The following is a 23,991-nucleotide window of genomic DNA, read 5'->3' on the forward strand; positions in this document are numbered from 1 at the left end:
ATATATGTAAGGGTCACAGATTTTCCTTTGTAAGATCGTAAAGCAAAACTGGCCACTCTCTCAGCATACCCTCATTTACACAAATCTGATGTATCTTTCTGGGTTTTTCTTTTCACAAGTAAAAAAGTGAGAGAAAGAGAACCCTGAACGGCATGGAAGCTTTTTGCCAATTTCTTGACCACAGCAAGGTTTTAACCCAGTGCCTTAAAGACTCCCTGAAAGCCACGCTGTGAGAAGATGCAGTGGGGCAGAGTCTGTTTGTTACTTTCATTTAAAATATTCAAATTATATGAACAACTTGGAAAATTATGATATAAACCACCTTTTCTACATACTTCCAGTCGCTTTTGTCTCACTTTTTTTCCCTCATGGGAGAAAAATTTTAATTGCTGTTGCAAAAACGTCTGTATGAAGTAGAAACTGGTTTCAATAACATTGGTAGGAGCATATGTTCTAGAAAGTGGAGGTAACTGGATGTAAAATCCTGGCAGCAGTTTAATATAGAACAGTCACAGATGGCTAGGTTGAGGCCAACACCTGATGAGGACGAAAGCCTTGTCTGCGGGAAATTTCGGATGATACCTGGAGAAATAATACACTGAGTGTAAACCAAACTGAATTGTCCTCGCAAGTGTTGTAAAGTTTCATACAGTATAAGGGTTTTTTCTACATGCATTTCAATTTCACAGCAAGAGTGGCATAGGATACCTAAACACAGAAGAGAGCATTCATGCAACATATCTAACTCCTTGATATAATAGTGCATACAATTCAAAATGATTACACTATCATTACGTCTAGGGCTTTCTGCAACTGCAAGGTGGTGGTTATGGAAAGCATGGCCCCTGGTGTCAATATCTAAAAAGCAACCATCACCTTATTCTATGTGTGTTCTCTTTTTGTGTTTTTTCTTCATTTTTCTGAATCAACTCTGCTGTCATTGCTGCTTCTCAGCCAAACTGGTAAAAATAAAATTGTAATCGTTGAACACAGTGCTCTGGCAATCAAGACGTTTAAAATCTTCAGTCTTCTGGGGCGAAGACAGCACTGTGCGAACATTTAGAACTCTGATTTACAAACAAGCTGGTCACAAGTGTTCCTGGCTTGAAGTCTTCCACAACTTCCCTGATCAGGTCATGATAGGAGGTCTGACTTAAGTTTGTTTCAAAGCTAACATAAAAAAAATTCTGTTTCTGGAGTGATGTGAATAGTCCAGTTAGTTCCATCCAATTTCACTCCGTCATGGAATACCCACAACGACTGAACTCTGTGGCATTAATGACAGAACCTGGTATCAGGCCATGAGTTCCACTCTCACAAGTGACATCCTTTGTAGTAACACCATTTTTTATTAGAACTGGTCCATAACTGGTAGGTCACGCTCACTCATCAAGATTTCCAGGGTTTGATCTGGCTGACTAATTACCCTACCTTCAGGGAAATCCAAAGTATACAAGTACCAACAGTTAGAATTCATACATCCCAGGCAATAAGTTGCGTTAAGAAACTATATTTCTTCCTGGAAATTGTGGTGTGGGTACCCTTGATGAGAAAGCTTCATGAAACTCTTATGAGAATAAAAGAAGCTTTGAATTGAGTCAAACCCACTGTAGTCCCTAGCAAGTTTCAACAGGGGAACCAGTGCTTTCAGCAAGAGGGTGGTACCACATGTTTTCAAAATGAAACATCTCTTGGAGACAAACATGCTACTCTCACTGCGGACATATGCTTCCTGCTTGTCAGTTTTTGTTACACTTAAGACTGAACATTGCACATCTATCAAAAGTATGTCCCACTCAGATCATATATTGACCCAGCAATCCCACTCCCGGGCATATATCCATCCAGAGGGAACTCTAATTCAAAAAGACACATGCACCCCAATGTTCATAGCAGTACCATTCATAATGGCCAAGATGGAAACAAACTAAATGTCCATCGACAGATGACTAGATAAAGAAGTTGTGGTATATCTATATAATGGAATACCACTCAGCCATAAGAAGAAATAAAATAATGCCATTTGCAGCAGCATGGATGGACCTGGAGACTGTCATTCTAAGTTAAGTAAGCTGGAAAGAGAAAGAAAAATACCATATGATATCACTCAAATGTGGAACCTTGGGATGGTGCAAAGACCCCCAGATCTTTGGTTTGTATTGGGCTGCTGCCTGGAGAACCAAACCTCCAGCAGCTTCTTGGTGCCTTGGAAAAACGGTGCAGCTTCCATCACCGTGAGACTAGTGAGCAACCAACAATCCCAGAAAATCAACCAAATTAAATGTCTTCTCCTGCCGCTGCTGCTGCAGATTGTTCCAGTTCAGGTTTCTTTTTTTGCTGCAATTTTATAATTTTGTTAACTTACAAAAAAAAGAGTTAATAAAATTTTCCTGGCTTTGTGTGTGTGTGTGTGTGTGTGTGTGTGTGTGTGTGTGAATGTTGAACGTGAGTCTGTTGGAGATGGAGGCAGATGCAGCTCAGCCTCTGGCTGTCCACTGTTTCCCCATCAGAGAGAGTTGAGTGAGCACTAGCTAATGTCGCCGGCCATACTGTGGATGCCCAATTGTTTTTCTAAATTAATAAACTCTATGATATTGGTTTTGATTGAGGCTTATCTACATCTAAACCTGAACATTGTATTTCTATTTCCTTTTCACATGAAACTTGTAATTATATATTATACAAATATTTTTCTCATGGATGGACCTTGAAGGCATGTTGCTAAGTGAAATAAGTCAAACAGAGAAATGGAAATACTGTGCGTGTGGAATTTAAAAGGCAAAAAACTAAAAACAACCCACCAAACTCATAGAAAAAGAGATCACATTAGCAGGGGCATGGGGTGTGGGAAGGCGGACCTGAATGAAGACATTCAAAAAGTACAAACTTCTTGTACAGCATGATGACTATAGTTAACACTGCTGGATGTTATACAGGAAAACTGTTAAGAGATCCTAAAAGTTCTCATCACAAGAACTTTTTTCTTTTCTTTTTTACTTTATTTGTATGAGATAATGGATGATAACTAACTGTGGTAATCATTTTATAATATATGTAAATCTAACCATCATGCTGTAATCCTTAAACTTACTCAGTGGTGTATGTCAATGATTTCTCAATAAAACTCTAAAAATTTTTTTCTTCTATTGTGTCCAAAAAAAAAAATCGAGGAACTATTGTGTTGCGGAGGCTGGTCTTGTACATACTGCCCACGATGGACTGAGAGGTATCACCAGTTCCAGTGCCGTCTCACAGTGGTAATGCTACTATTCTGGTCTCCACTTCAGTCAGGTTCTAAAACTGTCAGAGCTTCTCCCTGCCCTGACTCAGTGGGTGGTCTGACCCCACAGAAACTCCTGTCCTTGGATCAAACTTTCTCTCTCTGTTTAGCCCCAACTCTTCTTCCCAATGCCACAGCTCAAAGAGCCCCAGAGAGCACTAGGAGGCAGCCACTCTCTTCCCCTGAAATGCTGGTGACAGTCAATCTTTCTCTTCAGGAAGTTGTGAATTCCTGTTGATTCTGTAGCACCCAAGAGTGGGAGGGAAGCGGGTGAGTTGGAGGAGAGGATGTTATTCTATCTGCTGAGCTCCTCACCACCGAGGCACACAGGAGCGCGTTCAGAGGGCCTTTTCTTGGGGGTCGGGGGGAAGACAGTGACGACAAGCTCTAGGAACACAATCCAACTGTGGAAATTTTGTTTTTAAGATTTTTGAGTGCGTGTTTGGTTTTTAGTTCTTGCTTTCAGAGAGTAACTCCTTGGAGGAGGTTTTTAAATTCATAGGGTCATGAAATTATCATAGTGGGCCCCCAGCATCAATTTATTAAAGTACAATAGATTGTGTTAGAAGAAACAATATCAAGAAGTAGTTAACCAAGGACTCTGGAGCCAGACCTGTTGGATGTGAACCTCCACTGTGTGACCACCTACTAGCTACATGGTCTTGGGCAAATTAACTTATCCATGCCTCAGTTTCCTTCACCTGAATAATTATACCTACATACTCCGCAGAATTATTATAAGGATTAACTTTAGTTTATACACATAAAACACTCACTCACTCATCTGTGGGTCAGCTGAGTCTTGGCTAATCTAGGTTGAGCTCAGCTGGGCAGCTTTGTTTCAAGCCGCAGATTCTGCCAAGCTTGGGCCTTCACTGCTGGACGCACCTGTGTTCAGTCTGGGGCCCTGGCTAAAGGGGCAGCAGCTGCCCAGAAGTGACTCTTCTCATTATAATGTTGAAGGCACAAAAGAGCAAGCCTCATCCCAGAAGCACACCGGAACCATCTGCTTGCCTCACGTCTGCTGACATCCCGCTGGCTGGAAGGTAAGGTGCAGGAAAGGATACTCCCACACTCCTGTTGACCAAAGCCAGTCACATGGCAGAGCCCAACATCAGTTAAGCAGGGGACAACAATCTATTGAACTAAACTGTTGAACAATAATCTAATAGTCATTATCAAAAAAGTTTCAGAAGCACTCTAAAGCAGGGGTCAGCAAATTACTAAGTTAGCTATAAGTTAAGCAAATTACTGCCTGCAGGCCAAATGTGACCCATCACCAGTTTTTTAAATAAAGTTTTATTGGAACCCAGTCACACCCATTTATACATAGCAGCTTTTGTGATACAACGGCGCTGAGCAGTTGTGGCAGAGGCCATACGACTTACAAAGTCTAAAATATTTACTATCTGGCCCTTTATCCAAAAAGTTTACAGATTCTTAAGAATGCAAAGTTTAGAAATTGATAAGAATTGGGCACCAAATCGAATTACATAGTTGATGCACTCTTTCCATACTCCAGGCACTGGAGAGTGCTGCTCAGTGACTCTGCGATTTGCTCTGCTGCCTGATTCTCATCACTGCAAGAAGTGAGTACCTCCTTGGTTTGCAGCAACCACTGTGTGATTAGAGAGAGCTCCACCCTGCTCTGGCACTAAGGTCTGTAACAGAACCTCATCGTCGGAACTTATACACTGACTGTCCTATTCCTGACCCGGAAGGAGTTCAATATTGTGACTTTGGTTAAAAAATACATAATCTTTGGGATAAGGATCCTCAAGAGCCTCCAAAAATGTAAGCTTAAAGACAATGATGCTATCATACAAATAAAACAAGGTATTTTGGAGCTTCGTTGGACCCCCAAATCCTCAGACACTGAACTCTTAGGCAGAAACCCACACAGTGCAGTGATCTGAGTGGAGCTGCTAAGGCACAGGGTGGGTGAGCGGGCAGGGGCTGGGCTCAGCGCCAGTCCAGTGAGTCAGCTCCCCCGTCACACCGCAGTCCCTGCAGAAGCCCAGGAGCCACTAGAAGATGCCAGGGCTCCTTGGAATTTGTTTTGTGAGCTTTCTAATACTCCAGAGGACAACTCTGTTGTACAAGAAAAGATTGCTTTAGAGCCATTTTTTTTTGTAAGCCATATTTAATTTATTGCAGTAACAAATTTAGAAGCCTACTTCTTCCCTTAAGCTTTTAAGTCACTTTCACAAATCTTATTGTGCTATTTATAGGGAAAATCTTAACAACTTGTTTTATGGACGGCTTTAATTAAGGGTTGGTTCCACTTAGACTTAGATAATTAAACAACTTTAAAGGTGTTTAACTGCATTTATAAGTTTAATATATTTGATTTGCTTTTCAATGACGGCTAACACAGCCCTGACCATGTCCAGAAACTATTCTAAACAATTTACATCATTAACTTGTTTAATCCTCACAGCAATTCTAGCAGATATCTCATAATATTATCATCCTTGTTTCAAGTACAGGAAAACTGAGGTACAGGGAATAATTTTTTTCAAAATGTCACATAGCTAATAATATCTGCACTACTTTATGAACCACAAAGTCTGGCTCCAGAATCCAGGATTTGACCCTTACCTTCCATATGAATTAGCTAACTCTGAATTAACTGACTTAAAAATTTAAAAAAAAATCCTGACTACTTCAGTCATTCTTGTAAAACTAATAAAAGTAAACTTAAAAATGTTGTGTAATGGGTTCAAAATTCTTTTAGATGTTCCATAATTGATTACAAATTTTCTTTTGTAAGTATCTTAATATAACAAGTTATCCTCCAATATGCCAAATTCATTTAAACATTACAAATACTTAAAATATCAAGCACACAGATTATTTCCAAACTTAATACACACACACACACACACACACACAAACCCTTAATGCTTTGGATTCAATTTACTTCATCAACTCTGTATTTAATTCTAAATCTTCCCTGGGTTGAAGACATTTCACCACTAAGAAAACAACCACGCTTTCCCAGACTGTCAGGAGTGTGTCAAGGAATGAAAATTAACCATTGAATTTGGCACAGTGGAGGTCACAGTACCCTTGACAGGAGTAGGTTTTGGTGGTTTGATGGAATGATAGTGTAAATAAAAGGCTTCAGGAGAGAGGAAGGAGGAGGCAACTCTTTTTTGCTGTTATGGTAACTAAAAACTCGGGCCACAGCTGAAGGGAGATGGGGGGCTTAAGGAAGATTTCAGAAACATGGAATGTGTTGTAAATAAGTTGATAGAAATAATCCAGTTGAAATCGTGGAGGGAAGATGAATTGAGAAGGAAGAAGCAGTGAGGTCCGTGCACTGGCAGAGGGGGCAGAATCTAGGGCTGGACCCCATGAAGTTACTTGAAAGAAAGAAGAGTGAAGAGGACACAGATGTGACGGGATCGGTGGAAGCATCTTCTGATTGCTTCTGTTTTCTCAGGGAGATGGGAGGTAAGGTCATCAGTGCCAAGTGATGAGGATGGGGATGTTGGAGGTTTGAGGAGGAGAAAGATGTGAAATGGTCCTCCAGGGAAGCAGGAAAGTCAAAGGACCAGGGAACGCAGTGGGATTGCCCGTTAGCACGAAGGGCTGTTGGCCTACGGAGAGGATAAATGCCTCGGAACTGGATGAGAGCACCAGGCAGTGAGTGCAGACGGGGGAGAGGGCGGGGTTGAGGACCAAGGGGCCAGGTAGGCAGAGCTTACTGCGAAGGGAGCCGAGACCATCATATCTGTGAGAGACATTATTGATCCAGTGAATCCCTGGGATCAGAGTCCCTGCTCCTCCAAACTGAGTTAATAATTACTTGCTAAGAGGATCAAGGTTAATGTCTTACCACTTAGACAGAAAAATGCTTTAGGTGCTACATTTCCCCCACCAAAATGGGTGTCTGCTGCCTGCTCCCTTCCAAGACTATTACCTATATTTCCTGAAAGTCAAAGCCACAAGGGGCTTCAAATGATGTAACTGGCAATGCTGCAAAGCCCCACACAGCTGTAGCTACTCTTGCTGGTAGCCTTTCAGAGCCAATAAATACACCAGGTTTCATTACAAACTGGGCAAGTGGGTGGCTTCTAGCAATAAGGTTTTGGTTGACCTATTGTTCTTAGGGATAATATACTGCAATTTTAATATCTCCATAGAGCTAATTAAAAATAGACAAATTGCATTTGCTCATAAACAGCATCACTGTAAAAATTCTGGTTTTCTTTCTAATGCTAAATCCTTCTCAGCACAGTTGCTTCTGGTAGATCTTTTCCTCGGATCAGTCATCCTTCCCCATCCCCACCCTGTCCACACAGATTCGCACTCCATTCACTTCACTTTCCTTTCTGTAACAGGTTCTTGTCTTATCCAGGATTCCTTAACCTCAGCACTACTGACATTTGGGGCCAGATAACTCTTTGTTATCCGAAGAATTGTTGGGGCTGTCCTGTGCATTGTAGGATGTTTAGCAACAACTCTGGCCCCCTCCCACCAAAGGCCAGTAGCATGTTACCCCCACCACACACCCAGGCTGTGACAACCAAAAGTGTCTCCAGGCATTGCCAAATGTCCCCTGAGGGTCAAAATAGTCCCTGGTTGAAAACCATTGGTCTATTAGGGCTGGGGAGAGTGAGACCCACTGGTAACCCAAATTAGAGCTTCATCTGGTAACTCTTACAGCATAAATTAAGTCTCTGGTAGAAGAGAACAGGATCTGACAACCTCAGAGGTGAGAAGTTAGACATTCACCCAGGATGTAAAATTAGCAGGCTAATCTTGCTCAAAATAGAAAAAAAAAGGACTTGTCACATTTCCAAACTTCTCAACAATTGATGTGAAGATTCCCAGGAGATGGTAATTAGTTACCAACTACATGAAGGATATAATGCATAGAATTTTTGAATTGGGAAAATGCAGGAAGAGTAAGTAAAAGAGAGGGAGATGGGAAGGGAGGGAGAAAGTGAAGGAGGGAGGAAGGGAGGAAGAAGACACCAAAATGCAAAGTAGGAGTTCAAGTTTGTACCCAATTGAACTTTGCACTTTTGAATTTTGTAGGAGTTCAGTTAAATACCAAGTCTTAATCTATAACAGCAAAATAATGTCAAATCAGCCAACTCCCCATCGCCTACAGGATAAAATTCAAGTACCTCAGGCTGGCAATCAAGGCCCTCAACAATCTGGTCCTGAGAGTCTGTAACCTGCTTTCACTACTGTGAATGCCTCGCTCTACTCCTTGTGGTCCACTCACACTGGTACAAAGACACCTTGCTAATTCCTATCGCTGGGCCTTTGCACATGCACTTGCCCCATCCAGCCTCTCAAATATTCAACCTTCAGGGCCCCATCAGTCCCACCTCATTCATTTGCCTGCTCACTCTCGCATACCTCAGAGCTGGGCTGGAGGCAAGAAGAGTAGCAGAGCTCCAGTGCTGTTACCACAGACCAGGCACGGCTCTAAGTGATCTTTGCTTTAGCTGCTGAAGAGGATTCCCTACTTCCAGGGCTACCCAGTGTACTACCCAGTGCTACCCCCCATGAAACAGATGCAGACCCTCTGGGGCCAGTGCACATCTGCCATTGTGAGAGTGGCCTTAAATTCCCTTCATCTCTAAGAGCACAGGTGCAAAGACCAGACAGCCCAGAGAGAGAGATGGGGTAAAGATTGGCTTGAGCAGGTGGGTAGAGCTCAGTGATAGGGTGCATGCTTAGCATGTACGAGGTCCTGGGTTCAAGCCCAGTACAGAAAGAAAGAAAGAAAGAAAGAAAGAAAGAAAGAAAGAAAGAAAGAAAGAAAGAAAGAAAGAAACTGGCCTGATTCAGCAGAGGGACATGGTGAGGGCAGGGGTGGGGCGAGAGGAGCTGGACACGAGTCACAGGGCGTGGGGGAAGGGTTTGTCAGCCCACAGTGACCTTCGGGGTTGGAGTTGGCCGGGAGAGGAAGCACATTTCTGCTGCTCCTGCTCAAGGCTTCCTGAGGGCGGGGCTCCCCGTTCTCTGCTGCACGTCAAGCTTTCCTCTGGGCACCCGGCTCTCACGGACCCACACGTTGCATGAGGGTCAAAGCTGTCAGCATCCCTAAGATGCTGCTAGAGACCCTGTCCCCAAATTCTTTTGGGTGCTAAAAATGAGGCCTTGATTCCTATGTTGAGACACTGACTTCACAATAACTTCAGTTCCCAGACTTGGAACCAAGCTCTCCGGAGGGCTGGCCCCAAACTCTGGCCTGTGTGAACATCTCTAGCTTCTAGCTTCACCAGCAGGATTCACCTGAAATCTAAAATTGCTTTGTTGCATCCAGAACTGTCTCTCTCCTCATTTCCTGCTTCCTCTTCTGTCTCCTTAGCCTCAGGCCTAGCCAGCAGGATGAGCCCCAGGCCTGGGTGTCCCGTGGGTGTCCGCAGCCAGGTCAAGGCACTCTCCCCAAACTGAGCATTAGAACCCTGGTCCATTAGGGCAATTGTGCTCCTTGTAAGAAGGAGCCTTGTCTGTTTGGGGTGCTTGCCACAGCCAATCTGGACCAGTTCTCCCAGTACAAAAAAATCAGAGTAAGAAACGTTCACCCTGAGATTGTGTGGGTACAAGTCACTGGAAAATAGCATCTCTGGTGACATTAATATCCAGTACCCCTCTGACTGGATGTGGGAAGGGGAGGGGAGGGGCCATACTAGGAGGAAGGGCAGCAAAGATGAACAGGGTCAGAAATGGGGTCCATATAAGGATATTAATTTCACCAGAGATTTGGATTCAGACAGTCCTGCTCTTAACTCTCAATGCCATCAAGTGGGCTACTCAGTTTCCCCACCTGTAAAACGGGGACAATGATAACTATTCTAGAGGTTTGCTAGGAGGATCACATGGGACAATACAGGTGTAAACAGAAGAACATTTTATTCATCAGAATTCTTCTCAGGAAGGTAGAGCTGTGTTTGTTGAGAAAATACTTTGCTAGAAGTAGAAACCAAGATCCTTAGGGCCGGAGGTGGGCGGGACACTCACAGCAAGACAAAGGGAGGATTTTGTTTGCAACTCCAGGGAGGAAGTGGGGGGCCAGGAGAGGGCGGAAACCCTGCACTCCAGAAGTGACCCCTCCTCAGGACACCCGCCTCCCTCCACCAAAATCTTGAGTCAGGTTTACCAATTCATGGAAGACTTGAAGTAAGTAATAAGGAGAACAGAGAAGGGGCTGAGTCATGTGTCCAGGGAGCTGGGGGGCAAAATCGTGATAGCATTTCAGGGTGAGAGAGGTGGAGGCACCTCTCCACATATGGGCAGAAGACAGAGAGACCCTCTTGGGGAGGCACCATCAAAGGCCATGAATCTCAGAATCAGATTTCTCAGGAGGAGGGGGCCCCCGCTGACAACCTGGTTGAGCAAGAAACTGTAGCTTAGTGTTATTATTCCCGGGGTCTTTCCTCGTTGACCTGCAGTCTCAGTTTAGACATCACTTCCTTCAGGAAGCCTGCTCTGATTTCCCAAACGTGGGTTAGACTCTTCAGCTCTGAGCCCCTCCCGTGTGTTCTCAACAGAGGAGTTTTCACCTTGACTGATAATTGCTTATTTCTGGTCTCCTACTACACCATCCACTCCATCTGGCCAAAGCTAAATCGTCTATACCACTGTGTTCCCAGACCTGGCACAGCACCTTACACATCGTGGCTTCTCAATGTGTGTACAGTACATGACAATATAGTAGAAAAAGCTGAGTCTTCGGCATCTTGTAAAAACCAGGTTCAGATCCTGACTCTAATGCTTAAAACCTGTGCAACTTCGGGCATGTTACTTACTCTCTCTGAGCCTCACTCATATCCTCTGTAAATAGGATGGAAGGGGAGGACATGGAGAAAGTGGTGCCTGGCCACACTCCGTGCTCAGCAGAGGTTGGTTCCTTGATTCAGTCTCTTGATACTTGGCCTGTCTCTTCCATTCACTCCCTACCACCAGGTTGAAGCCTTCAGCACCATACCCACTCCCACTTGGTCTCCTTTCTGCACATTGTTTCTTCTGGATTTATTGAGTGCTTCCTCTATCCCAAACAATGTTCCAAACTAGGAGTTAGCAAACTATAGCCCGCGCACCACATCCAGCCCAGCACCTGTGTCCGTATTCTCCCTGAGCTAAGAAAGGCTTACATTTTTTTAATGGTTGGGGGGCGGAAATGTTTAAAGGGGATATTTCATGACACATGAAAATTATCTGAAATTCAAATTTCAGTGTCCATAAATAAGGTTTTCTTGGCACCCGGCCACACTCTTTTTCCTATTGTCTGAGGCTGCCTTTTCAAGACAGTGGCCGAGCTGAGTCGTTGTGACAGAGAACATATGGCCCACAAAGCTGAAAATATTTACCATCTGGCTCTTTGCAGAGAAAGTTCGCAAATCCATGTTCTAAGCAGTTCCCATGATCAACGATTATTAAGCCCTCGTAAGTGCCACATGAAGTCGGTACTATTACTGCCCTCATTTCTTGGTTGAGAAGCACGAGGTGGGGAGAGGTTCAGTGACATGTCCAAAGTTACACAGTGTATAAACAGAGTCAGGATCAAACTGCTACTGCTTCTGAAGTGGGGGACAACTGTGGATAGACGCTGGGGAGTCTGACCTGGAAGGTTCTGGATCAGGGGGGTGACATGATAAAGGGAAACTGAGGTGGTCACTATGGCCACTGAACTGAAGGAGAGTGAGGGATGGGAGAAGGAGCAGAGAAGGGAGTGAGAATTTGAACACTCGAGCTCAGCCTCCTGGGTTTGATTGCAGCCAGCCACTTATCTGTACGACCTTGGGCTAGTTACTCAAACTCTTTCTCTTCTGAATTTCCTCAGCTCGACAATGCAGGGAATAATAGACTCTAGACTCTCCCTTATGAAGCAGTTGTGAAGACTGGAATGGAACCTGTATTGTGAATCTGCCTTTGAGGCACAGAGCAGAACCTCAGGATTAGCCTTGGTCATGCCTATTACTCATCCCGACAAGAAGCTGCTGCTCCCATTCTGTTCCATGTGCCATTCCAGGCACTCAGAATACAAGAAGAAGACAAAATAACCAGATCGGCTTCCTGCCCTTAAGGAGGGCCTGCCCCGCTGAGGGGGACAGGAGAGGAAATCAAAACCTGGGAGCAAGGTCCCAGGGGCTCCGGTGGGCTGTGACCTGGAGCGGAGACAGGAAGCACCTTACTCTGGCGCTCCCCTCGGCTCAGGTTCTCACTCCTCCCTGAGCATGCCAGGCACCCTGCTGGGTTTGCCTGCGTTCTCTTCCCCCCCCAAAACCCCCCCCAACCCAGACTGGCGCCCGCCTGAATGGGGAATACTATGAGCACAGGCAGCCGTCCAGTGCCCTGGCACAGGGCTATGTCTAGGAGACAGTAAAGCACAAATCAGCCCAGGGTACAAGGCCCCTGGGAGAGCCTGGGCAGGAAAATAACTTGGCCACTTCCACCTTCCCAAATCACAAAACAACAAATTCACAGGAAGAGCTATTGATGCTGAAAAGCCTATCGGGTTCCAACCTGGAAACTCTGTCTCACTGTTGTGCCTCTGAGGTACAGTAAGAATCCAGTGCAATTGGGAATGTTAGCATACGACGTGCCAGCATCTCCTGCTTGCCCTAGTATTTTTTTTTTTACTACCATTTACTTGTTTTCCTATTTGTCATTTATAAGCGTGTATTTCTGTGTATGCATATGTAGGTATGCATAGAAAATAAGACTGGAAAGATATACCAGAGGCTTTCAACTGGGATGGCGTGGGGGATTTGGAATATGGAAGTGGGGAGGGGAAGATGTTTATTATAACCTAATTTTTCCCCCAAATCCTCATGCTTGCCTTTCCCCGTTGGGTAGAATACCTTAATCATATGCACATTTTAAAAGCTCCCTAAATAATTCTGATATATTCCTCTCCCTTCCACTCCACCCATTCACTGCCTGATTTATAACCATTAATATAAGCCAAACATTAATAGTAGTTGTATCTGAGTGTTGGGATTATAGTTATAAATTTTTCATCTTTTCTTTTTGCTGGTGTTATTGAAATCCCATCATGAACATGTAGATTAGCATAGTAGTTAAGTGCCCTGGTTCTGGAGGGTTTAAAGCTAGTAGTGACAGGTCACTGTACCTCAGTGATGTCATCTATAAAAGGAGAAAAATAATAGTAGTTATCTAATTGGGTTGTTCTGAAAAGCAAATGATTTAATACATATAAAGTTCTTAAGACAGCACCTGACACACGGAGTGTTCCATATGAGTTACCCATTATTATTAAAACGTAAGGAAAGAACAGCAATACATTTTTTAATTATAGTAAATTTTGAAAATAAAAAATATAATCCTTGAGAGTAAGAAACATGGGCAGAAGTGGATGCTTGTGCTACTTAGGGTAAGTGTGTGTGCAGAGGTCTACACACTGGGGACTTGGTTGAGGAGCAGCTAACAGGTATCCATTTATTCAGTTTATTGTTATCCATATTTTTAGGGTCTAAGATATGAGGTTTAGTACTTTGTTTTTATTTAACTGTGACTTTGACACAAAGCATAACTAATTAAACTTCATAAATTTCCCAGGTTCTAGGTCTACAGGGGTTTCCATCAACTACTTTTAGATGAGAATCAGGACAGAAAAGCCAGCCCCTAGAGAGATCTCGTAGGCATATAACTTGCAAACTGTGCCCTAGGAAACTCTAGGGCAGTAAGAAAATTTTAAATACACACACATACACACACACACACACACACACACACACACACACAACATAAAATAAAGGGGCCCTGAAACTATGTGTGTGTGTATGTATATATATAGAGGGGGGGGGAGAATATCCATGATATTTGGATGTTTTTGAATGTTACTGAAACTGGATTGCAAGCCCAAGCCCTATTTTCCCCATCTGTGAAATGGGAAGACAATATATGCTACCTGATTCTATTCTGAGCATCATATTAGAAGGGCAATAAATATAGATGTGGAAGGGCTCTGAAAATGTAAAGTGAAATTTAAAAGTGAGGGATGCTTGTTACAATGAGTGGGAGGATTAATGCAGCAGCAAAGAAAAGCCACACCAGCTGCTGGCCACGAAGGCTGCAGCGGCAACAGGAAGGAGGTGGCTGGGCTTCCCCTTCCGTCTTGTCGGTTCCAGCCCAGAAACTCCACCCTGGCTGGAGACAGCAGATTGGGTCTTGTTGAAAGGCACCCCAACCATTCTCTTTTTTGTCAGACATTAAACGGTAGCCTCTGCTTTGTGTAGACACTTCTCCTTTTTCACTGCTAAGTCATTTTTGCTCTGGTGTCTTTGTATCATCATTTATTAGCAAGTTGCCAGCAACCTAACAGCTAGTATTCATTGACGCCAGGCATTTTTCTAAGACTGCCTGTAGCAATGTCTTTCTCCTCCCAAGTAACTCTGGAAGAGAGACAGTGTTTTACTACCTCCATTTCACAGAGCGGGATGCTGAGGCACAGAGAAGTGAGGTAGCTTGCCCAGTGGTGCATCTGAGATTCAAACTCCAGCAGTCTGGCTACAGGCTGTTGATGCTCTTGGACAATAGACTAGAATTCCTCTCCAACTTGATGACAATCAACACTACTGGGAAGAATAGGCTCTAGGAAGCCCACTGTACATTAGTCCTTCAAGATCTCAAGTGACTGCTCTGCGCAGAGGATTTGCTGAGACTAGGCTCTAGGACCCATATCTGCCAGGGGAGATCAGCCCTGAGATGCTTTTGGGGTTCGCCAGCCCTGGGAGTGTGGAGGGAAGTCCAGGTAGTCTGACTCCACAGCCTGTCCTGCTCATCGTGAACCTAGATTATCTTGAGAGAAGCATGAATTGGTAAACGATTTTCAGAAACAAATGTTGAAGCAGGATGTCAGTATTCACGGAGACGCTGCATTCAGAATCAGTTTCCACCCCATGCTTCCGGCAATTGGTGAACATGACCGTAAACACGTCAGTATCCAGAAGGAAGTTGCCAAAGACCCTCTGTTTCAGGAAGAACGCCCGGCCCTCACACTCGGGGAGCAGCTGAGATCGTCTGATGCCAGGTAATGTTCGCTGCTCTGACAGTTCCTGGGATTCATTCCTCCAGGATTTTGGACAGCGTATGCTCTGAAGGTGGCTTTTCTTCTCTCAGAAGATGATGTAACTCTCCGATCCTAAGCCTCAAATGGTTTGCAGATTTTCTGGGGTGACTATTTCCTGTGTTCTGAGATCCTAGGATCCCAGGTGGTGAGAACATTCTGCCAGAGAACTGTGGACAGCATTTACATGGAAAGCTTCTTATATCAGGACATGTTTGGTGGCAAGTAACAGAAAACCTTGCCCAAACTGATACACACAGTAAATGGGAGTTTGTTGGCTCATGTAGCAGAATATCTCTGGAATGACTTCAGGTGAGGATGGATACAGTGACTCAACCATGTCACACACACACACACACACACAAATCCAGCTTTCTCTTTATGTCTCTTCTCTGCTTGCTATGATGGTCAAGTTCATTCTAAAGCTGGTTCCTGTCAAAAGAGCAAGAGGACTACTAGAAACCTCAGGGAGCCAAGCATGCTTCCTTGTTCATTTCTAGCAGGAGCAGCTGTCCCAAATCATTAAATGAAAGTCCTGAGCTGCTGATTGGATCACCTAAGGTCATATGCCCAACTATGAACCAATAACTGTGGCCATAGGCAATAAACAGACCACTATTGTCTTTTTTTTTAAATTGGTGTGTGTGCTTGCATGTGCGCGCACATGTAAGCTCATGCCCACTTGTGTGTTTTAACTGAAAGTCCCTTACTGGTCCTGCTTCCACGTGTGGCTACAACCATGGAAAAAGGGAAGGGAACCAGTCCCCACAGGGAGGGGTCATCTCCTCAACTTTCCCTTTTTACACAGAACTAAACAGACAAGCACAGAGTCACTACTGTGATTAGAAGTTGGCAGTATGGGAAGGGGGAAGAGCAAGTAGGGAGTAAGGGGTTTCGCTGAAAAAAACACAGACCCTCCCTGAACTGTGGTGTTGAGGGGCCACTTGGTCTGCTTCAACTCAAGAGGAGTCAGAAGATCAAAAGTGGTTTAGGAAGCCAGATCATCAGGGATGGAGGGAGAAGGAGGGAAGTCCATGGGGTGGGAGGCTGTTTGACAACTGAGTGAAGAAATTTTCCTTCCCCTCCTGGAATCACCCAAATCCCTCAGGCCAGGAAGGGGGCAACCTGTGACCCTGGTGGGCAGGTCAGGGCTGCCAGGTGCCTCAGCCAGGGGGCTGTGGCGGGGTCTCACAAAGGCTACCCTCCAGGGAGAAACAGCACTGCTCCCTGGTGCTTCTCTGCCAGGATGCAGTGGTCCTTGACCTCCTCATAGCAGTTTGCTTGTAATTCACACTTGATCCCTTTCAGCTTCATCTGGATGGTGTCCTTGGAGCTGGTATAGATCATTCTATTCCTAATGAGTACAGACTCCAGGGTCCAGAAGATAAACACCAGGTTCTACTTTCACTCTCCTCAGTCTCCTACTTTGCATCACAGAGGGTGGAGTGGCAATCCTTGTCCCATAGCACCCTGACAAAACGGGCATGGGTCATTGCCAGTCTGGCCCACTTCGCCTACCAGGATCTCCTGGCCCTCCTCCCAGGGGCTCTTCTTATCCTCACTCAGGCAGAAGAGCACTTCTTTCTTGCAATTCTTCACCTCCTCTGGTGTCATCAACTCACACACCTGCATATCACTGAACACCTTGATGCTGCCATCAGAGACAGCCACTCGGAGGCTGTACTTCCAGAAGTGAGAGGGACGTGACAAGGGGAGCCAGAGAAGATGGGAGCCGCTGCACTGCTGCAGGGCATCGGACCATGAGTGCTTTCCGTCTGCCCCTGGACCTGGAAAGCAAGTGCCATGTTCACTCCCATACGCTGTTCCCTTTATTTCTGACATGACTTTTGCTGGAGTCATTACAAACACCAAATATGGTTCAATAGAGCAATAAAGTAAATGGTGACTGAATTCTCCTAGCTGCTCAAGTCAAAAACCTTGGAATGATTTTGGACTCCTGCGTTTCCCTCCCTCAGCCCCATATCCAGTCATCAAACACTATTAGCTCTACTACAAAATATATCCAGAATCTGACCCCTTCTCACTTCATCCACAGTGTCATCCTGGGCTAAGTTATCATCCATAAAAATACTGCAATAGCTTCCTACTTGGTCCCCTCCTTTCCTCCCATCATCTCATCTACAGAGAAGCCCGAGTAATCTTTTTTAAACAGTGAAGTCATATCATGTCACTCGTCAGCTCAAAATCCTCCAGTGGTTCCCATATCACTCCAAAGAGAAATCAAAAGACACAATTGTCTAGGTGACCCTACATGTTCCAGCTTGTTACCTCTTCAATCTCATCTCCCACTACTCTTCCCTCCCTCACTCTGCTTCAGCCAAATGGCTTCTTGATGCAGCCCCAAAATATCAAGTATGCCCCAGCCTCGAGGCTTCTGTACACGCTATTCCCTCAGCCTACAACACCCATCTTCCCAGTATCTTCTTAGTTCATTCTCTTTGTTCAAAAGTGATATCATCAGAAAGATGCTGTGTGACTACCCTGTGTGAAAACAAACCTAGTGAGGGGTTAAACAGGTGAAAGGGATTAAGAGGTACAGATCTCCAATTATAAAGTAAATAGGCCTCAGGGATGTAATATACAGCACAAGTTAATAATATTGTAATAGCTTGGCATACGGTTACTGGACTTTGTATGGTTACTAGGCTTACCATGGAGAACATTTCATGATGTACGCAAATATCAGATCACTAAGTAGTACACCTGAAACTAACATAATATTCCATGTCAACTATGTTTCCATATAAATAAATAAAATGTTTAAAAGGTACAAATTAAGAGAAAGCCATCCGTAAGAAAGTATGTATTTTCACATTCAGGCACAACTACACTGGAAGACAAAAACATCTCCATGCACTCCAGAAACATTCACTATGAAGTAGTACCAACCCACTGAAAACTACTGACCTCCTCCAACCTTGGTGTCACACCTGGACTCTGAATTTGTCTCACTCCGGGGTCTGATGTTGTGACAGCTTCCTGGCAATGCCCACTTTGTCCGCCTTTTCACCCTCTGTCTGCTCTCCCTCCCCTCCACCTTCCCAAACACTCCACAGCTTTGTCCACAGAGGTACTTGCCCTAATATGCCCATCAAACTCCTACCCATCCTTCAAGGGTAGGTTCAAATGCCTTCTTCTTCCTCAAGGACGCTTGGTCCACCCTTCAGAAGTTAGTTTCATGCTCCAGAGACCTCATCATTGTTTGTAACACTTCAGTCCCAATTGTATCCTTTGCTTTGTAAAATGTTGTGTTTACCTAATTCTTCTTGCCAGAGTTTCAATTAAGGGCACAGCGTAAGCTGTATTTGTCTCTTGCTTCTCCCATGGTACATGGAAGATGGTCAATGAACATTAAATGAGATACTTTATGCCACTTTCTGGTATATGGTGGATGTTCAATCAGTGCTGGCTGCTAACACTCATTCATAAACCAGGCAGGCAGAGTTCAGTTCTACTCAGAGGAGGGCCACCACATTTGAGGTCCACTAGGTGGGTTTTTAGAAGCTGTGATATGTCCAGGTCATTATTTCTCACTCACTGTGCCTCTTCCCACTTGTAGCAGGTGCCCCATATTCCTTGGGTCTCCCGGGTTCTCCTGCAGCTGTGGACAGCTCCTGGACCAGCTTCCAGCTTCCCCTGCCGAGTGCTTACAGAAGTCTTCTATGCCTGTCACTGGAGTCTACTAGGCTATTTGTAAACACAGCCCATAGGTGGGGAGAGGGTGCTTAATGCTCCTGGGGCTGTCAACCAACAAGACGGGAGCTGTTGGGAAAATTTCTTTCTCAGAAATTCCCTGCTGGGATTGAATCTCTGTTGCCCCTGATCATAACCTGCTTTTGGGTTTTCTCTCTCCCCTGACTTACCTCCCTCACTTCTTAATTGTGCCTTCTGGGGTCACTCCCCAAAACTACTTGCACTCAAGTTCTGCTGTGGGTAAATCATCACAGCTCAATATTTGTGAAGAAATGGCTGCCCAGCCCCTTGGATGCATCCTATCCCGACACACCGTCCCTGTGGTCTATCAACACCCGCTCCCTGGCACCAGACACATCAGTGACTGGGGAAGGGCAAGGAATCCTTGGGTTATCTACAGAGACAAAAGGTGGAGGAGGGCAGGTACATGTCCAGTTTATCCTAGGTTTGCCTCTATCCTTACAGAAATTGCCCCCAGAAAATGGTTATAGTGAACTACTATTTTTTTAAAAAGACCTTACCCAGATGTGGTCAAGCACCCGGACCTACCTTATGGAGACCATCATGCTCTGAAGCCCTGGTTCATGGCTCAGTTTCCTTGGTGCTGTATGTGTTTGTCAAAGAGGCAGTCATGTGTTCACCAAAGCTTGGTCCTTCTCACTGAGCACATGAATAAATTATATCCCTCTGCCTCCTTTGTATTAGGTGTGGACATGACTGAGTTCTGCCCCATGAAATGTGACTAGAACTGAAGCCTCTGTGTCTTAACTGATCCACTGCCTGGAAGCAAAAGACTCCATGGCCCGGGGGCACAGAGGAACCCAAAGCAGCAGGGGCCTGAGGCCCTGAAGCACCATGCAGAGGGTGCCTCCCCTGGCGTGACTGTGAGAAGAAATAACTTTTATTGAATTAAGCTACTGAAATTCCATGGTTTGTTACAGCATCTAGGGTTACACCAACCAACACAAAATTGGTACCAAGAAATGGAGCACTGCCATAACAAAAACCTAAAATAACAGGGCACTGACTTAGCAGTTTTGCAGTTGAGTGGTAACTGGTGAGGAAAGTGATATAAAATGCTGGAAGGAAGGAGATCTGTTTTATAGAGTAGCAAAACATCTGGTAAAACTGTTGTCTTCTGTGGCAGACAGCACGCCTACTAAGTTTCAAGGGAAGTGGTTGGGAAAAGTCAGAGTAATAGGGTGTGTTGACCCTTCCCAGGGCAGGGACTAGGGTGAGGTGAGTGAGGCACCTGGGGCCCCAGATTCAGGAGGCAGTTACTTGCACAACTCTGCCCTTAGCAAGGAATTACAAGAAAGAGATAAGTTCAGGAAAGATTGGCTGGTTTTCAAAAGAACTGAAAGAGGCTTGAGAATCCAGAAACACAGGATCTCAAGGCTTATAAAAAGCCTACTACTTCTGGATCCTGCATAGTAATACTACTTGAGAGGCGAAGGCCCTTTCTGAGTCAGATCTATTAACAAAGATCTGATTAAGGATGTGATTTCCCTGTCCATGCCTATTATTTCAGATACTCTCAAGAAAGCCACTCGAGAGAGAGGCGTGAGTGAGGAAGCCAATAAGAAAATGAAACTTAAACACTATGTACAGGGAAAAAACTTTGGGCATGAACTTCTGCTCATAGAATTGTTGAGAAGCAAAGATTAGATCTTTCAAAGTCTTCAGGGAATTATATTGCCAAAGGGAAAAATGAGCCTATATTTAAAGGCCTCCGACAGTTACAGCCTTGAACCAAACCTTGAGTCTCCAAACATGCTTAAGCAGGAAGTCGGCTTCAAAAGCTGTGCAGCCCTCAGAGAGGATGGCCTTTCCAACGCCCACCTCATAGGCTAAAAGGTGGCCATGGAGGATAAGGGTTATGAAGGAGCCTTCCAGAGAGCAGAGGTGCACCACAGAGAACAAAGGACAGGGAGCTCCTCCCGGAGAGGCAGATCAGGGTGCAATAAGTAAGGTGCAGCCAAGGAATGTACTCCTGCTCCCAAGACAGGGTCACTGCATGTCCTCATAGGGACTCCACCATTGCCAAGGATGTGTGTTGTGTGTCCCTCATACCTCCTTTTCCAAATGGGCATGTTTATCACTTCATCCCATCTTTGCCCAACACTTTATATTGGATACGAATGGGGCAGATGGGAGCTGGTCCTTTCTATTCAGAGGTCAATGGACAATGAGGCAAACACCCCATCCTATTGAAAAAAAGCCACCTGTCACCCAGTAATCTTGGATTTTTAGATGAATGCTGTAACTGTAAAGGACACTGGGCTTCCTCCTCTGGCGAGGGAATGAGTGTGTCATCTGTGTAGGAAGAAGGTTTAGGTGAGTGAGGTTATTCGGTAACCAAAAGGCAGACTGAGGCAGATGTACGGTTCATCAAAACCATTTCCTCTTTTACCTGGAAATATAGCTAGACCATATTTCTTAACATTTGCAGTTAGATGAGGCCATGTGTCTGAGTTCTGGCGAATGGCATGGCAGAAGACATGGACTGCTTTCTGGCCTCACTCACTAAAAACCTCCAACAGACAGTCCTTTTTTGTTCTCCAGTGCTGCTGAAGGACTTCAGGGCTCTTAGGGTATCAGAAAACTACAAGATAAAAGGAGTTTGGGTCCCTGATCTTCCTACCAAACACCTGCAGATGAGTCATAAGGGATTAGAAATAACCATCTCTTGGATTAAGTCAATAAAATTTTAGGGTTTCTTTGTTACAGCAACTATCATTGCCTTTATATAACCTGTCTTATAGATTTGTTATCAGGATTGAGTTAATACAAAAAATGGTGCCTGGTATCTAATATATGAAAAAGGATGCTATGTGTCTTGGCTACTCTTATTTGCTTGAGAATAGGCAAAAATTTGTCATGAACTATGGCTTGGCAGAAAGCAGCAGGAGTAGCGGAAAGCAACATAATTAAGCGTAGTATTCCTGACTTCAGTTGGAAAGTCTTGGAGTCTATGAGAGCCACCCCATAATCCTGGGGCACATTTAGGTATTTATAATGCCTAGTCTAATTCATCCCCTGAGCCAGCTCTAAATTCCACTCCTTTAGGGCCATGTGAGCTTGAAAGCCAAAGAATATTGCCTTTGAATCCCTCTACCAAACCCAGGACAGTGTGTGTTACACAAACATTCATATAGCTCAAAGCACTTAGCGTCACAGAACTAAAAGAAAGGTGAAGACTTTCAATAATGCCAGCCATTGGAGCAGAAAATGGAGACCCATTTCCACCCAGAGCTGCTGAACTTGCTGAGTCTAGACTCCTACCAAACTAAGATTGAAAAAGAAAGGAGAGAAGGGAAGAAAGAAAAGAAAGATAGTTCATAATTTCTTTGACCATATTCTAAAAGAAAAGACAACTACTGACACATTTTCCTTACATTATGAAACAAGTTTTTTTAAGTAAAACTTGTTTTGTATCAGAATTTATAGCTTTGTGCTATTCTGAGAAATTTCACTGCATTCAGTTCAACGAATACTTATTAAGGGCCTAGTGTATGTGTGGCTGCTTTTATGCATTCCTGCAAAACGTCGTAATTACAGAATGCATCATTTGTGGTATACAATACGCTTACTAGTGCTACCAGGGATCCGTACCATGTGAATAAGGAGAAAGGGAGCCATTATAGAAGGAAGACACTACTGACATGGGAAACAAGAACAAAGGTAAAGTCCTGTGCTCTTATCAAACAATGACAGGTGTTTGTAGACGTAAAATTATTTGAATAATCAGACCTCAAGGTTGTTGACTTAAAGCCTCAAATTCTATGAAAGGACAAGATTACTGGCAGCTTCCAAAGCCTTCTGCAGGTCTTTGAACACCCTCTCCCAATTCACCCAGCCGTCCCCTCTGATATGGTTGATTTGCCACCCTCTCCAAACACCCTCTCCCAATTCACCCAGCCGTCCCCTCTGATATGGTTGATTTGCCACCCTCTCCAGTTAGGATTTAAGGTGAGAGATGAGCACCACCTCAGAATGTCACGACCCCCTGACCTCCCACCATGCTCCCCTCCCCAGTTTAAAGTCCTGGATAACTGTCAAAGTCAGTCACTGTGCTCTGCTCCAGTTTAGGTTTCAGAAATATAAATGACCTAGCCCTTTGCAACATAACTGAGTGACAAAAAATTACCACTGACCTTATTATATAGAGTTCCTACTAATCAATAAGAAAATGAAAATATCCCTAAAATAGGTAAAAGACACAAACAGCAAATTCACAAAATAATTAACAAAATCAGTCAATAAACATTTGAAAAACTTGACTTTACTAGTAAACACACAAATATAAATTAAAATAACAGATATGATCTTTCTCCTCTCAAAAAGAAAAAATTTAGAAGAGAAAAATGCATAGTACTATAAGGGAGTTCAGAAATGAACACTAAGGGAGTTCAGAAATGAACACTTTCATAGATTGTTGAAAGAAATATAAATTAGCACAAAATTTTTAGAGGTCAATGTGGCTTTATGAAGCAAAGGAATTTAAACAACATGTGTCTCTGACTAACATTTCTTTATCTAGGAATTTTTTTCTAGGAAATAATCATGGCTATGAGAAAACTTAGCAGAGTTGTTTATCTTTGTGAAAAGTCAGAAATACTGGCACACCTCAGAGATACTGCAGGTTCGGTTCCAGACCACCACAATAAAGCAAACATCACAATAAAGTGAGTCATACAAAATTTTTGGTTTCCCAGAGCATATAAAAATTACGCTTGCACTATATGATAGTCTATTATGTATGCAGTAGCATTATGTCTGAAGAAACAATGTACATACCTTAATTTAAAAACACTGTATTGCTAAAAAGTTCTAACCATCATCTGAACCTTCAGCAAGTTGTAATCTTTTTGACATAGTATCATCAAAGATCACTGATCACAGACCACCACAACAAATAAAATAGTGAAAACGC

General features: G+C 44.0%; 1 pseudogene; it reads right to left on the minus strand.

Moving 5' to 3' along the window:
- Positions 1-925: 925 nt before the first annotated feature.
- Positions 926-2,230, minus strand: LOC102534544 (S-adenosylmethionine decarboxylase proenzyme-like; annotated as a pseudogene).
- Positions 2,231-23,991: the final 21,761 nt, after the last annotated feature.

This window comes from Vicugna pacos, chromosome 12 (assembly GCF_048564905.1).
Source record: "Vicugna pacos chromosome 12, VicPac4, whole genome shotgun sequence".
NCBI classification, from domain to species: domain Eukaryota; kingdom Metazoa; phylum Chordata; class Mammalia; order Artiodactyla; family Camelidae; genus Vicugna; species Vicugna pacos.